Genomic DNA, 17,129 nt, shown 5'->3' on the forward strand with positions numbered 1-17,129 from the left:
AGTCTCCCAGGACTTCTTCCCAGCCCAAAGCAACTGGGAATCTTCCAGGAGCTGGAGGACCAGATTGGACACTTCTCTTTTCCAGCTCGTGGGAGAGATTGTTGGCCTGAGTGCGGGGCTGGTGCTTCCTTCCTCATGTAGCTGCTTAGCAGTCTTGGGGCCCTGGACACGTGTCTAATACTTTGTTCTCTATCTGAATCTCACGAATGAGATAATATGTACAAAGTAAATTCACAGTGCCAGCCACAGAGTAAGGGATCAATAAATCATAGGTGTTATTAGAATTTGAATTAGTATTGTTTAAACCTCACTGGGTTTCTGTAAAACTACGATGACAAGAGGTATCTCAAAACAAGGATCAAGGACTTCCCTGGTGGCTCAGTGGTAAAGAGTCCGCCTGCCGATACAGGGGACACGGGTTCGAGCCCTGGTCTGGGAGGATCCCACATCTCCTGGAGCAGCTAGGCCCGTGTGCCACAACTGCTGAAGCCCGCGCACCTGGAGACCGTGCTCCGCAGCAAGAGAGGCCCGCACACCACAGAGAGGAGTGGCCCCCGCTCGCCGCAACTGGAGAGAGCCCGCGTGCAGCAACGAAGACCAAACGCAACTAAAAATAAATAAATAGATTAATTAATTAATTAAAAAAACCCAAGGATCAAATGAAGTCATGGGATGAAAAGTGCATTTTGAGATGCAAAATCCTATGCAAATGTGTTAGATAATGGGCACTGATAACAATCCCCCCTTACCCCTGACAAGTCCTTCAAGATAGCCTGTCCTTCCAGGTTAGGCCACAAGAGGGCACCACCTCCTTCCTGTCTGCGTCACGCTGCCTCCTTGGACACTCCCACAGGAGGCACCTGGTGCAGGACGCCCTGTCAGTAAAAGGAAGTGCAGACGGTCACTGCTGGAAGAGCCTGGACTTCGACCTGGGGATCTGTCACCAGAGTTGTCAGGGGGTGCCAATTCCTTCTGCCCACAGGACAGAGGCCCACGGCATGCCTGGCATGTAGGGATGTGTTTGAAAGTGTTACTACTTTACAGCTGTGTTCAGAAACGGTCTCAACACTGAAATTCTGGAAGAGGAGTGCAGGATCTCACACCTACGTGTGTGGGAGCGAATCATCCTCACAAGGTAGAGTTCTCTGGTTGTCTCGTTCACTGCCGTGTCCCCAGCACCAGGTGCACACAGGCACCCAGTAAAGGCTGGCAGAGGTAAATAAAGAGGACACCCCCGGGGCTTCCCTGGTGGCGTTAGTGGTTGAGAGTCCTCCTGCCGATGCAGGGGACTCGGGTTCGTGCCCCGGTCCGGGAGGATCTCACATGCCGCGGAGCGGCTGCGCGTCCGGAGCCTGTGCTCCACAACGGGAGAGGCCACAACAGTGAGAGGCCTGCGTACCGCAACAAAAAAAAACAAAAAAAAAAGGACACCCCCTTTGCTGGACATTTGCTGTTATTCCTGTGCACCCCTCCACTCCTGGGAATCTCAAACCACAGTGTCGAACCCACCTGTGGGAGTCCGCAATAATTCCCCAGGGGTGTGAGGGAGAGTTCTAGAAGGACCTCAGTAGCACAAGGCCTGTGAGTTTCGAGGAGGCCCCAGTGTCTGGCCGGGAACTGTTCCAAAGCTGAACAAGAACGGGGTGTGTCATTGGGGCGTGGGGTGCAGTGGACGGCAGGGCGCTGGCCAGAGGAGCTCGCCCTCCATCCTGCCTCTTGCTCTCGTCCCTGTGACTCCTAAGCAGTCTCGGGCCCTTATGGGACCTTGGGCTCCTCCACAGTGCAGGGCAGGTGCGCAGGCCTTGTTTGGGGTCGCAGAGGAGAGGTGGGGGGAGGCCTTAGACTCTGGGAATCGTAAAAGGTTGTTTGTCAGGATGTTGATTTTTTTTTCCCCTCAGAATGTAGCAGAGTTGGAGGATTGTGCCGAAGGTAGACTAATTGTGGTTAAAATGTCCCCATGTGGGGCTTCCCCGGTGGCGCAGTGGTTCAGAGTCTGTCCGCCTGCCGATGCAGGGGACACGGGTTCGTGGCCCCGGTCCGGGAAGATCCCACATGCCACAGAGTGGCTGGGCCCGTGAGCCATGGCCGCTGGGCCTGCGCTTCCGGAGCCTGTGCTCCGCAACGGGAGAGGCCGCAGCGGTGAGAGGCCCGCATACCGCAAAAAAAAAAAAAAGAAATTAAAATGTCCCCATGTGTTGGGCATGATGCCTGTGGTACAGCTAATGTCGAGTTCACTCTGAACACTGACGCCTGTGTGAAGTGTGATTTCAGACTCTGTCTTGCCTCCTCGACCTGGTCAGTCACACCTTTAGGACTGAAGGGGCGAGGCTGCCGCGTAGCCAGGCCCTGAGCGCTCCTCAGCATGTGCCTTGGTCCCGCCCCAGGGGACCTCACATCGTGGGACTCTCTCCCTCCCCACGCTCTACAGCAGGTGTTCCCAGACACGGCCTGGCATTTTCCTTGGGCTTCTGACTGTCTTGATGTGGGTCCTGGTTGCTATCTAGCCGGCTTCTGGAAGTGTCTGGCAGTGTGAAGGCACCTGCCTTCAGTTGAGGGTTGCCTCAACTGAGGCTGTATTATGGGCTGAATTGTGTCCCCCCCAAATTCATGATGAAGTCTTAACCCCCAGTACCTCAGACTGTGACTGTATTTGGAGGTAGGGTCTTTAAAGAGATAATTAATGTTAAATGAGGTCATATGCATGGGCTTTAATTTAACCAATAGGACTTGTGTCCTTATAAGAAGAGATTAAGACACTGACATGTACAGAGTGAAGACACAGGGAGAACACAGCCATCTACAAAACAAAGAGAATGGCCTCAGAAGAAACCAACCCTGCTGACACCTTGATCTTAGACCTCCAGCCTCTAGAACTATGATAAAATAACATTCTATTGTTTAAGCCACTCAGTCTGTGGTACTTTGTTACAGCTGCCCTAGTAAACTAATACAGGCTTATGTTCTCTCCCTGCTGTCACCTCCTTCCACCTCCCCTCATGTTCCCAGGAAGACACAGGACACAAGCCAAGGGTCCAGCATTTTATTATAGTCACAGAGCACAGGAGGGACTGCTTGGGTCTCACTGAAGGCTTGTTTTACCTTCTCCCCCAGGGGAAGCCACGGGAGGTAGCCCCACCTGCCAGGCCAGGCCAAAAGGGAGAGGGGGGGCAAGGGCAGGTGATAAGCATAAACACAGACTTGATTTGACTCAGCCTCACAACTTGTTAGCTGTGTGATCTTAGGCAAGTGTCTTAACCTCTCTGTGCCTTGGCTGCCTCACCTGTGAAACGGAGTATGTGATACAACCTACCTCACTGGGTTGTTGTGAGGATTGAATGAGACAGTGCCTGTGAAAGCATTTAGCACAGGGCCCGGTAAGTTGTAAATATTCGTGAGTGGAAGCTATTATTATCATTAGGAGCAAATCAGATCTCTTCATGGTCAGTCCAGCTCCAGTCTCTGAGGATAACGGGGAGGGAGATCTCATACTTTATAAATGTCTTCTATGTGGCCTGTTAGAGAGACAGCCTGAGACGTGTGGGAGCCACCTGGTCCCTGGGAGCACGGCAAGCAGACCCCAAAGCGAGGCTCCTGGGGCCACGACACCTCCTGTCTCCACCAACTCCATGAAAAGCACTAGGAAGAGTTTGTGAAAAGTTCTAGTGTTGCACCTGGACCACTTCAGGTCTCTGGGATTCAGTCAGCTAGCATTTTCGCTGTCTATTCAGATTGTCTTACTTTTATTTTTTATTTTTGCAGTTTTTACTTTTGGCTGAGGAATTGCCACAAGCCACTGAACTTGGAATCAATCCTGGCTCTGCCTTATGCTATGTGAGTGACTGTGGGCTGGTCACTTGACCTCTCTGAACCTCAGGAGCTTTGAGACGAAGGTGATGCGAGTTAAAGTAAATCGTAAGTGATGGTCATTGGTAATGAGAGGATGGATGGGGCTTACGTGGTCAGTGGCTCAAAAGTGACTGGGGCAAAAGGAATCTCAGTGTGTGTGTGTGTGTGTGTGTGTGTGTGTGTAGAGGCGAGCCTCAGTGTTCCTGAAGCAGGTTGAGAGAGGCATCACCACAAGAGGGCACTCTGAGCTTTTTTGTCTTCTCTACCTTAATGAAAAATTAAAAAATTTTTCTGTGGCTGCATTACAAATCGAACTAAAACTTAATGGTTTTTTTTGTTTTTAGTTTAGCAAACTGATTTAGCAAACTTTTAAAATAAATTCACGTACATTTATTCATTTATCAATAATGCTGATTCGATAGTGCGACCCCTATTGCTTGGCATGCGGGGAAGTGGGGTGGGGGTGCGGTTGAGGCAGAAAGAAACACATGCTTTATGGTGTCCTGGTTCAACCACTGCTCAACTGAGTGCCTGGACAAAGTTCCCAAGAGCAGGACAGTGGTGAAGTTCCCATTCCAGCCTCACAGGATGTTACGAAATGGACAAAATGGAAAGAAAAGCAACTTAAAGGTCAAGAACACAGTTCTCAAGCCCTCTTACCTCTAGTGCATGGCCTTCCACTTGACCTCATGACGTGCTTGAGCCCAAGCCCTGCCGGGGCAACTCTGGGTGGGAAGGAGACGCATCCAGCTGTTAAACCATGACCTCAAGAACAGTATTTCCAGGAATCCCCATCTTAGCATCTAAGGGATTCCTGGGAAAACTGGACCGTGAGGACAAGGTGAGAGAGTGGCCTTCAGCACCAAGGCTCTGGCATGTCCCTAAGGACCAGCTGGCGTTTTCTTCTGCATACGGCCCCATCTGCAGAAGCCAGGGCGGCTGCTGTGTCTCGCGGGATGTGGATGATTGCTCCGGGGGGAGAGTAGTGACTGGAACTTCAATTGCCCCGGAAAGTACCTTCCCTGTAGTCAAAGGCCATGTTGTCAACCAGAAGCCATCTGGTAACACCCCACTCCCCCCTTCGACTGCCATGGATCATGTGTATTCCTTAGTCTCCAGCCAGAGGGAGGGTTTTACTCTAAACCAACTGGGCGGATCCAGTTCCCAGTCTCTGTTTGGCAACTTCTTTGTTGGTGACCCTCAGCAAATCACTTAACCTCAGCCTTCCCCAACTGTAAAATGCTATGGTATAGGACCTACTGGATAAGGTGAGATAAATACAACTATGGTGGCTGGGGGCGGGGAGGAGAAGGGGAAGGAAATCTACAGGATTAATGGAAAATGTCTTGGTCTGTCTTTGCTAAAAGTGACCCAAGATGTAAGGACAAGACCACATGCAGTGGGTAAGAACATGGATCTGAAGGCAGACAGATTAGGTTCCAAGCCCAGCTCAACATAGCCAGTGTGTGACCTTGGGCCAGTTGCTTAACTGAGCCTCGGTTTTCTTATCTGGAAAATGGGTTAATAACATTTACCTCCCAAGCTTGTTGGGAGGTTAAATAAAATTGTGCTTAGCCCAGTGATTTTCCTCTGCTGTTTCTTGCTTGTCTGAAGCCACTGAGAGGGGTCAGATATTTGGGAGATGCCTGGACTAACTTAGGCAACACCTCAAAGAGTGAAGAGCCTGACTCAAAGCCCAGGACTTTTGTCTTTAAGGCTGAAAGGGTTTTTAGGAATTGTCCAGTTCACAAATGGTGAAGGGTTTCAGCTTCGAATCATTAACAGTAGCTCTCCAGAACTTAGTGCTGAGAAGGATTCTGAAGCTGTACCTGAATGCTTCAAGAAAGGATGCCTTAGAGTTGGGGGAAGGGATAGTTAGGGAGTTTGGGATTGACATGTACACACTTCTGTATTTAAAATGGATAACCAACAAAGACTTACTGTATAACACAGGGAACGCTGCTCAATATTATGTAACAACCTAAATGGGAAAAGAATTTGAAAAAGAATAGATACATGTATGTGTATAACTGAATCACTTTGCTGTACACCTGAAACTATCACAACATTATTAATCAACTATACTCCAATATAAGATTAAAAGTTTTACAAAATTACAAAAGAAAAGAAAAAAAGAAAAAAGAAAGGATGCCTCGACTGATTAGCAGTGTCTGTCATGGGCTCAGAAAGCGAAAGCAGAGTCAGGGTGCTGGGTAATGGCCACCACTGAGTGCTCCAACACCTCACTTTACAGATGGACAAACTGGGGTGCACAGAAGATTCAGGCCTTGCCCAGAATCATGAAGCAGATAGTGGCACAGGTAGGACTTGAGTCCAGCAACTTCCTCAGCTGACCATATGGAGAGTGGAAACATTCCCGTCCTTCCTGGTGCCCGCAAGCACCACTACCACTTACCACGTCCAGGCAACGGCCGCAGAACAACTTCTCCCTTCCCGAGCTACAGTGCTTCATCTCAGACTCCCAACTGACCAGAGATGCAGCACTGCACCTCAGGCTGGGAGACAGGGTGCCACGCTGCTCTGCACCAGGGGCTGATGGCAGGGAGTCCACCCTAGACAGGAGAAGGGGCATTAGAGGGGCCTCAGCTCCACCATCCAGCTATTGCCCCAGAGGCTGCTTAACTACCACAGATGTGTTTCCTGTCCTCAGCCTGGCGTTTGAGCCCTCTGGGACCAAGCCTCAACCTTCCTTTTCTTTTCTTTTTAAACAGTTTTATTGAAATATAATTCACCTATTTATATTGCACAATGAAGTGGTTTTTAATACATTCACAAAGTGGTGTAACCATTGCCACAATCGATTTCAGAACGTTTCATCATTCCAAAAGAACCCTCTTACCATTTAGCCCCTCCTACCCACCTCCCATCACCCCTAGCCCCCGGGCAGGTCTATCTCCACAGAGCTGCTAATCTAGGCATTTCAGTAAATGGAGCCATCCAATATAATGTTCTACCTTTTGACCCCATACCCCACATTTATGCTTGGTGCATGCCAGCCAAACGGCACATTCATGGTACTTTATACCATCAAACATTTGTCTTAGCTTCCTACCTGGCCTCCTTGCTTCTACTCCCACCGACTTCCCAACCAACCATCCCAGCCATCCTCCTAGAGTGATTTCTCAAAATGCAAATATGCCCATATCTCTCCTAGGCTTAAAATGCTAAAAACTCTCCCACTGCCCTCTGGCTAAATTCTGAACCCCTCACAAAAGGCTACAAGGCCTGACCCATCTGGCCCAGCTGGCCACTTCCTCTTGGGCCTCTGCCCCCCTTTTTCCATGCCTCCAAGGAGCCCTGTGCCTACCACCTCGGGGCCCCCAGCTACCATGCTGCTGCCTCTTGCGCCCCTGCCCGTCTCCTCCTGGTGGAAGAGGAGACCAAACGGCTACTTCTTGTGGGAAGCCCTCTCTGACTTTCTCAGACATCAGGATACCCTGGTCCATGTCCTCACACATCTTCTGCCCTCTTTCTGCCCTCTTTCTCTTTCTAATCCTTTACCATACTTGTGATGGTAGATCCTCATATGCGTTGTAAGAGTGGCTGAATCGTATTCTTCAACCTCATTCTCTCCAGTGTCAGAGCTCTTTGCATCTGGGTCTGACTGGGTTAGATCTCCAGTTCCCTGAGGACAGCACCCACATTTGTTAATGGTGAGGATCCCTGCGCCTTGTGGAGGCCTTTGTACATGATGATGGGTCCCAGGGAATGCCACTTAGTGGATGATTGAATGACCATATAGATAATTCATTTTCCTCTCAAGACCTGGCTTGGGTGGGAACCTCTGAGTGAGCAGGCTGAGCCTCGCCTCTATTTCTTCTGCCCCGCCGAGATCTCAGGGCACCCCCAGAGGACCCTCCTGCATTGCTGATGCCCACTGGGGTGGCCTTAGTGCCGGATGACATATACTTTCAGGGATGTCTGAAGGGTGAAGGGAACCAGCAGCCTTTGCTCGGGGGTGGGAGAGAGCAGGAAAACACACACGGCTCCTTCAAATAATAGTCTCGTATGCCTCTGGCAGAAGTCTGAAAGCAGGCCCTGATCTGCAGCGTGTTTTCCTCTGGTCTGCCACTTGGGGCAAGTCAGGCCTGCTGGCCTGCTGAGTGGGACAGCCCCTTCCTCAGGTATTCCCACCCAAAGAGCTGCCTCGCTCTAATATGGAATTCTCATGGAGGAACTCTTTCCAAACTGCGTTTGGCTGGGGAGTGATTCCAACATCAGGATCCAGCTTGGGGGTCCTGAACGGCCCACAGCCTGTCTACTCCACTCTCAGACGGCTCCCACTAGCTCTTAGAGAGGAAACGCTCGCCCTGGCCAACGTGGAGATTTCAGTAAGAAGCCAGGGAGGGTCGTCCCGAAAAAGTGATCATTTGCTGCTGGGAAGCAAGCTGATTAGGCCAGACCCCTGCATTCCTTTGTGCCGGACTGTTTCCTAAGCTCTTTCACCTGACCACCTTTGGCTTCCGAACGCAGCACAGAGAGCGGGCGATTTTGTAGAGTACGTGGCCTGAGCACTAACTTTGTTTCTTGTTTTTTTTAATACATTTATTTATTTTATTTTTATTTATTTTTGGCTGTGCTGGGTCTTCGTTGCTGCGTGCGGGCTTTCTCTAGTTGCGGCTAGCGGGGGCTACTCTTCGTTGCGGTGTGCGGGCTTCTCATTGCGGTGGCTTCTCTTGTTGCGGAGCACGGGCTCTAGGTGCGCAGGCTTCAGTAGCTGTGGCACGTGGGCTCAGTAGTTGTGGCGCACAGCCTTAGTTGCTCCGCGGCATGTGGGATCTTCCCGGACCAGGTCTCGAACCCGTGTCCCCTGCGTTGGCAGGCGGATTCTTAACCACTGCGCTACCAGGGAAGCCCCTGGGCACTAACTCTGGAAGACACAGTGACTCAGGCTATTCCGTGTGTTTGCTTCCAGTCCTTCTGTTTCCCAGGGGGAGAGAGCCTCAGTTTGGTGCTATCCTGTCTCTGACACTTTTCTGGCTCCTGTTTATCTCCCTCAGGCCCAGGGCTTGCAAGCTATGTACCAGAGGAGAGAGTAAGAACGCTGTTGCATTTTTACTGTCTCTATTCTTACCTTTATTATCTCCTAATTATGGACAGTATTTTAGTTTCCCATTTATATTTAGGTATTAAAAATGACTCTTCTTAAATTTTAAAATATTTTGATTGTTGGCAGATGTGGCCAAAATTAAAAAGGGGGCATCTGAGTGCCTGCCGTTTGAAAAACTGCCCCATCACATTTAATCTGCAGAGCAGCCATGCAGTGGTCAGGGGACCCTTATCACCGCCACATGGAGGGTCAGGAAGGGGAGGAGACGGTTCCCGGGTCACAGACTGGCTTGAACCAGGGGAATTGGCGGCTATTTCCAGCACACCCCATTGGGCTCAGAATATTGCCACAAAGATAGCAGCTCTCCTGGGTGTAGAAACAGGAAGTGGATGGGAGGCAGTCCCACGCTCCTGTGGGAAACTCTGACACAGGGACAGAGGTTGAGACCTTTGACCAGGGGAAGGTATTTGCCTCTATATCCTCTATGGCTATAGGCTGTCTAGTTCTGTTTCCTTTGTCTCTAGAAAAATCATAGTGATGCTGATGGTAATAAGAACGGTCATTTCTTGAGTGTTTTAATTGTGCTAATCCCCGTGCCTCCCCAAGGCTCCATGGGAAAGGGATTTTCCAAGGGCATGGAGCTAGGAGCCCAGCTGGGATTCCTATCAGAACAGCTGCCTCAGGACCGTAATTTTTAACCTCATGCTCCATGTCTCATCCCCTGACCAATTTACCAATTCATCAGGGTTGGGGACAGGATCTAACCATTTCACCTGTCCGTTCAGCAAACCAAATGCATCTTCTACGTGCCGAGGGGAGACAGGCCTGAATCTGATGTGGTCCTTACCCTGGAGGAGCTTGGTCAGTGGAAGGAAATTGCCCTTGGCAAGTTGAATAGGGGACAGACCCAAGTGGCATAAGAGAGAGCCCAGAAAGGACTGCTGAGGGCTTAGGTTCCTCCTCCCTGGGGGAACTGGGAGGGCTTCCTGGAGGAGGAGGTTCTGCCGCTGGGCTGGGAAGAGGGCAGAGGTGCAGGAAAGGTGTCCTTCTGCTGGCTCTCTGGCCCCAGGAACTCTTCCCTTGAGTCTTGCCTACTTGCTGAGAGGCAGACAGAGCTGGCTTTTCTCCTTCAGATGATGTCTCACTGAGAAGGGGGTCCATAGCTCTCCTGTTCCACTTACCCCACGAGAGGCTCCTTCTTGCTCTGGGTCCCCAGTCAGGAGATGGGTCCCACTTGGGACACCCAAGTGGTGTGATCCCTTATCACAAGCGCTTCTCTCTGTCGCCCTGTTTCCCCTTCTGTCAAAGGAGGCAGTTGAACAGGTGGCCTCACAATCTTACCTGGCAGAATCTTACCTGGTGCTACCTGTCCACAGCCAGGGGTGCTGCTCCCGGATAATGGACTGGTTTTTCCTCCCTGTTCCCCACTGTCTTCAGGAAATGTCGCTTGGCCTGAGGGGGAACCTCTGTCTTCTGTCTGGAAGCTCTCGGGAGGCTGGGAAGGAGAAAATAAACAGTGGCTGTCTGGATTTTCTCGCCAGGCCTGAGCCAGGAGACCTTCCTGGCTCCTTCCCTTATATGGCCAGGCTGCTCTGGGCTGGGAGTCTGCCACTGCGTGTCCCCACCATCCACTGTCACTGAGGGCTGGGGGCCACCGCTGGTCACCTGGGACTCTGGTGCTGCAGAGGCTTGGGCAGGGCTGAAGGTGGAGGGTGGGACCCAGGACATGTCCCTGTGGTTGCCTGCACAAACTGGCCAACTGTCATGGCCTCTGCGCTGCTTGGGGTGAGGCAGGTGGGGAGGATTTCTATTGGGATAAGTGGGGAAGGGGGTAGGAGAAAGGGATCCATCGGGTCTTGACTTAACCCCCAACTCACAAGTGACCCTGGCCAAGCTCTTTCCCTCTCCAGGCCCCTGTTTCTCCCTGTGTCAGTTAAGGGTAGGGAAAACACAAATTAATCCTCACAGTCAGCCCCATGAGGTGGGAGCTTTTGTATTCCCATTTTACAGATGGGAAAACAGGCTTCAAGAGGTTAATTGGACCACAGCTATCCAGCTAAAAAGGGAGCAAGGCAGGATTTGAACTTGGGGCTGTCTGACTTTAGGGTCTGTGTTCTGAATGGGCTGATTGCTAAGGCTACTCTTAGTAATAATATTCAATAACTCACATATACCATATGGAAAAGGGTTTCTGCTGGAGATGCTCCCCTGGAAGACCAGGGGGCCCCAGTGCCCAATGACCCAGCCCAAAGGTGACTGTTCTGTTAAGCAATGTGGGCAGATGCTGTAAGTCATTCAGTTCGGTGTCCCCAGCACCCCGCATAGGGCCTGGTGCAGACTCAGGGCTCAGGAAAGGGGAGCTGTGGGATCACTGAATGAATGAACCTCAGTAGTCACCTCTGTACTATGGGCACAATCTCCTAACTCCAGGCACATTCGGAGGATTAAACAAAACAATGGGTGAGAAAGCACAGAGACACCACCTTTACATGATGGTGTTGTCTTTCTGTTCACAAATTCCTTCTTCCCTCTAAAGTGCCCACCTGTGTCTCAGCCCCAGGCCGTTGCCTCCTGAGCTGACCAGTTCCCGCTCAGCCCAGCTGAGTGTTGGGGGGTAGATCTGCTCGGGGCCTGGGCTCTGGGCTCTGGCAGCAGTGACCGTGGGAGAGGCTGCCGGAGGGGAGGGAGGGAGGGAAGGTGGGGCTGGTTTGCTGGGAACAGCTCAGAAGTGAGCCTTGCATAAGCACGAACATCCTGTGTGCTCTTGAGCTAGCCCTGGAACCTCCCTCAGCCCATCCATCATCATGGCATTCTCTCGGACCCCAGCCCCCTTCCTGGGGCCCGGTGGGGGGGGGAGGGGGCTGAGGAGGGCCTGTCAGCGTGGCCGAGAGACCGCAGCTGGCAGCTCTGCAGGCCTGCTCAGTGTTGGAGCCCGACAGCGCGGGGGGGAGGTGGCGCCTACCGCCCTCCTAATGCAATTTGTTTGGACCCAGTCTCCAAGGCTCATTTGCTAGTGAATGAGGGCCAGGTGTGTGCGCTGTGCCGGGGCGCACGTTTGCACACACGTGTGGGGTGTGCAGAGGTTAACAGGTGTGCTGTGTTATATAAGCAGCCTGGGCTGCGCCCGCTGTCTTTGGCCTGTCAGCTCCTTGTCCGAGTCCTGCCTCCTCTGCTCACTTCCAAATCTTCCTCCTCTTTTTCCATCCTCCGGAGATCTGGTGCCAGAATCCCCCTCTGCCCTTGACACTCTGTATGACTCTGAGTGGAACTCCTTCAGTTCCCTGGGCCTCAGTTTCTCCACCTGTCTTATGGAGCTGGCCCCTCACCCTGCCCGCTCCACGAACAGCTGGTAAGTGTGGGAAGAATATGATGGACGGTAAAAACAACTGCTCACGGTTTCTAGAGCTTCACCGTATTCCAAGCACTCTGTGTCCGAGCACACGCCTGACGCTCTCAAAGCCCCGAGGGCTGGTTCTGTTTTCAGAGGCTGACACAGCCCCAGGTCACCCTGCTTCTAGAATCCGACCCCATTTACTCCTTTCCAGGGAAAATGACCACCATCCTCCACAGCTCCCCCCCAAGTCCTTTGTTCTCGGGAGCACGCAGGCTTTGCGTTGCTGGTTTGTAGGGAGCAGGGCGTGAGGTGGATTCTTGGCTCCTGGTGGGTTTTCCCTTCTTTGGTTCCATTTCTTTTCACCTACGATCCCGACGCAACAGCCCTGACTTGCCGGCACCCTGTCAATCAGCAGGGTCTTCCTTTAACCCTTCCCGTTCTGAGGCCTGGTTTCTTGGTCATCCTGAGGGCTGGGATGGGGAATTTATCGCTGGCGGGGTGGGGAGGGTGGGGTGTCGGTGCCCGTGAGTGGAGGTGGGGTGGCACTCACAGGTCTGTGTCCAGGGCCCCTGCCGCCTACCCTCCTCAGGTCTTCAGGAGGCCCCTCTCTGGGGTGTTTGCTCCTTCAGCGTCAGGGTTGCAGGGGTGGCCCCCCACCAGCCAGTGCCCTTGCCTGAAAGGAACAAGGATACCCCTTATCAGAGGACGCTGGGGTGCCCTTTGGCCAGAGCCCTGGCCTTTGTTGGTCCTGACAGGGCTGCCGGGCTCCGATGGCTTTGAGGATGAGCCTGGGCTGTTGCTGGGCCCTTAGAAGCCTCAGGCTGAGGCTGTTGAGATTTTCCAGGCCTCAGAGAGTCTGTCCTTCAGCCGCTAGGCTGCCATTATCTCTGCTATGCTTACCTGGCTTTCAGAGAGGGTCTTCTGAGGAGCTCTAGGCTCCAAGAGCAAGAGGGGTCACCTTCCCTTTCCAGCGCATCAAGACCCCATCAGCAAAAGAATGGGTCTGGAAGGAAATTGCCGAGAGGCCCCGCTTAGCCTCGCACGTGGAAAAGGAGCCATTTAGGGGTAGGTGGAAATCCGGGGTTCACACAGTGGCCAAGACTGAAGGGACAGCCCTGGGGCCACCTGTGACCACTTCTAGCTGCACGAGGCTTTCAGCCTGCAAAATGCTCCCTCCCGTAACTTAAGGCACACTCAAAACCACTGCCAGAGATAGGAATGGCTTCCTTGCTTACTGAGGCTCAAAGAGGCTCTGCGACGCACCCCGGTCAACCCCTGCTGAGTGTCAGAGGCCAGCTTGAACCTTGGGCTGTTCACGCTCAATCCAGCTGTCTCCTGAGCTCGGGCAGCAGTCGGCTGGATGACCACAAAACGGAGCTCACGTCGTCACAGACATCACAAAAACCCCTGTTCCCTCTCCTGGCCTTGCTCATTTCCAAGAAATACGAGGGGCTGGGGAGAGGCCACATCTGGGAACCAGATGGCACTACCGTGGGAGATGGCTGAGGTCGGGGCCCCATGCAAGCACACCCACCCACACCTACGCTGGTTTTTTCTGGAGGGGCTTCTTTGCCCACAGCTCCCCTTCCTCAGCTCTCTCACCCTTGTGCATGTCCTATAGCTTGTGTTCTCCTTGGGCTCCAGGGCCCTAGGGTTTCCAGCATATGTTTGGGAAGAACTGAGAAGACACCCGCCCTGGAGTCCAGCAGACATGTGTTTGAATCTCCCCCCTTGCACTTTCTAGCTGTGTGATCTTGAGCTGGTGGCTTCACCTCTCTGAACCTTGGCTTGTTTGTGAAGGTCAAACGAGGTAGATGTCAAGTGCAAGCATAGTTGCTGCACATTGTAAGTCCACAATAAGTGGCTGCAGCTTCCATTATGAGCACGGGGCTGGGCCCACAGCAAAAGGCACAGGCATGGGAGCACGAGAAGCAGGAAGGATGAGGGCAAAGGTCCGAAGAGGCATCTAGGGAAGATGTGGAAGCTGGGGTGGGAGCTGCCGTGTGGGGCCCCTTTCCATGCCCCCTCCGTTGTGCGGCTCCTCTGGGTCTCCATTCCCAGAGCGCCCTCCCACCCCCTTGACAGCCCAGCTGAGTTCACCAGCCTCACACGCTCCCCACTTCCTCCCCAGGGAAGGTCGCTGCTGGGGACTTTCGAGCAAGCCCTGGGAACACAATCTGAGGCTGTCACAAGATGATGCAGGAGGAAGGGAAGAGAGGGAGAGAACAGGGGCCTAGACCCCGGCAGCGACCTACAGTTCCTACAATTCCAAGCCCAGCCTCGAGCAGCTCGGTATCTGGGAGGGTGGGGGTTAGAGACCAGGATCCCCAAGACTCCCCATCACCCTGACCTTCCAATGTGAACAGACTGGGATAACAGTGACGGTGGTAACAGCTCCCAGCTACCCAGCTTACACCGGGACATGCCGTAATCATACCAATGGCCAATACATGTTACAGCTAACACGCTGGATGCCTCCGATGTGCTCCACGCTTGCTAAGTGCTTCTTTGACACAGGGTTTCTTATTTTATCCTCACAATCACTTGTGAGTTAGGAACCACTCTTAACCCTGTTTTGCAGATGAGGAAACCGAGGCTCTCAGGAGTTACAGCAGTCCCTCAGGGTCACTTAGTTCGTGCCTGTGGGGATCACGATTGGCTCCGGGCAGCCCAGCATGCATTTTTCAGGCTCCCCTGTAGGACCAGACTATTTATGGCATCCTTTTTGCAGAGCGACAGCCGGAGTCAGCATCTCATGACATTCTGTCAAGTGTGTATTATGGAAAGCGGCCTTATGGAAAGGGAGCTGTGAGTAGGGAGAGCATTTTCAGTGTAAGCGGAGGCTGTGTGCACCCTGGCAATGGGCGTCCCCGGAAACAAGGGACTTCTCACAGCATTTCTCCCTTGTATGCTGTCTGTTTGAAGAAACTATCATGATAAAGGAGTTAGTTTTCCCTTCTGTCCTGTCCACTTTGCAAAGAACTGAGACCCCCAGGGTTCCAGTTTGCTGGGCTGGGTGATGCTTTCTGGGTAATGCAAATGTTGGTTTCTTCTGGAAGGTGTTGGATGGAAGAGCAGCAGGTTAGGGACCAGGTCTCCTGTAGGCATGCTGTGTGACTGTAGACAAGTGCCTTCCCCTCTCTGGGCCTCACCATGATGTGGTGGAGAGAAGACTGGACTCCATGGTGTCCACAGTCTCAGATAAAGGGGGATGGTTTGACTCCATCCCATCCCCCTGCATGAAGGAATGCATAGCTCTCCATGGAGTGAAAGGCACCGGGCATCAAGGGTTAAGGCTGGAGCTCCCCTGCTGCCTCTCACTCCCCTTGTTCCCATCTCATCCTCACTGCCCAGCCCAAGGCAGGCCCCAGGGACCCACACCTTGGGATTTTGTGCAGCAGGACATGCAGTCTCAGAGCATTAGTGCTGAAGGCACCCTAGTTGCGTTCCCATTGTTCGGATGAGGAAACTGAGACACGGAGAGGAGAGGCAACAAGCTCAAAGTGATGCAGCTGGTCAGAGGCCCAGCTGGGACTGACCCCTTCCACTCACGGAAGGATCCTAATCGGTCAGATCTTAACAAAGGTCCCTGGGAGGAAGGCGGGAGAGAGAAGGGCCTTTGAGTTCCTTTGGCTTGAAGATGGAATAATCATGACTTCCTTTTCTAAATATCTTTTGGCCCTTCCTAGAACCAGATGGCGGATGTTTGGAATTTATGTTGTAAATAGTGTTTAAGAAAAGAGTGTGTGTGGGGGGTGCAGATATGTTACTTTTCCAACCACCTAAAACAAGATCTGAGGGAGGGAAGTTAGGGAGGGGAGCTGACTGAGGAGATTTGGGGCGAAGGGAGAAGTGAGGGGGGAGAAAGAGGGGAGGAGAGGGAGAGAAAAAAGGAAGGGGGATTGATGGAGTGAGAGTGAGAACAGGACAAAGACAGAGAGATGAGGAGGGAGGGAAGAGACAGCAATGGGCAAAGAGGGAGGAAGACTGAGGGAAGGTGGGTGAGGGAGATGGGGAGGGGGCTCCCCCGGTGCGGGCTCAGATGGGCTCCATCTTGAGTTCAGGAGCAAACCCTTGAGTTTTCTAAAAATAGCTCAGCCTTTCCCCCAGTGGGGCTGGCAGCAGGGACCGAGAGAGGCACGCTTGCCCTTTTATGGTAAGAAAAATCCAGATCCTCCAGGGGAGCTGGGCTGGAGCCTGTAGTTCTCGATGAAGCCTGGCCCTGGGGTCTGGGGTGGGACAGGGCTGGATGGAGGCTGTGACTTGGTGGGGTTTCCTGGCCTAGGTAGACCCACCCTCTGTGCAGAAAGGGCTGAGGTTGCCACGCTGGAAAACCCTGGGGTCCTGGGGTGCAAGGGCTCCTAGAGACATCTGGTCCACCCCATCACCCTGTTTGATAGAAGAAACTGAGTCCCAGAGAGGGGCAGAGATTGTGGGCTCCCCATGTAGGGGTTTGAAATGTCAAGGTAAGTCAGTCTCTAGGTTCACATGAGGATGGCTTACATGCCCATTATTCTGGAGGACAGTGTGGTCTGAGTGTCAGGAGACCTAAGGCCCACTCGGAGTTTACATGTGACTTGCTGTGTGACCTTGAGCAATCTGCGGAACTTCTCTGATCTCAGATCGATCACTGGAGTGATCATAAGGGCCTTCCCCGCTTTTTGCCTCTCTGGGAATTCCAAGGCTGGAAAGCAAAGGTGGGGCATAGAGGATGCCGCTCCCAGTCAGAGGGGAATCTGCAGGCTGCTGTTTCTTCCTGTGCCTGACCTACTTCCTGTTCTGAAGCAAAAGCTAAGATGGACTGAGAAAGAGAGGAGGAGACTGAGGCAGATTATGGATGAAATCTCTGACTGTCCAAGCTGGTTGGGTCCAGCCCCT

General features: G+C 52.6%; 1 protein-coding gene across 24 annotated transcripts in view; it reads left to right on the plus strand.

Moving 5' to 3' along the window:
- IL17B (interleukin 17B) overlaps nucleotides 1–17,129 on the plus strand; it is a 63,493-nt gene that overhangs the window by 14,528 nt on the left and 31,836 nt on the right. For 5 of the 24 annotated variants that reach the window (XR_007476478.1, XR_007476475.1, XR_007476476.1 and 2 more), the window contains one exon: nucleotides 3,760–3,912. The gene's annotated coding sequence lies outside the window, so the exon portion shown is untranslated. Of the gene's footprint in view, nucleotides 1–803; nucleotides 1,216–3,759; nucleotides 3,913–12,134; nucleotides 12,267–17,129 lie in introns of those variants that run through there. The other 19 variants (XM_033406824.2, XM_033406825.2, XM_033406822.2 and 16 more) reach the window with 16 other exon arrangements.

This window comes from Orcinus orca, chromosome 3 (genome assembly GCF_937001465.1).
Source record: "Orcinus orca chromosome 3, mOrcOrc1.1, whole genome shotgun sequence".
Lineage (NCBI taxonomy): Eukaryota > Metazoa > Chordata > Mammalia > Artiodactyla > Delphinidae > Orcinus > Orcinus orca.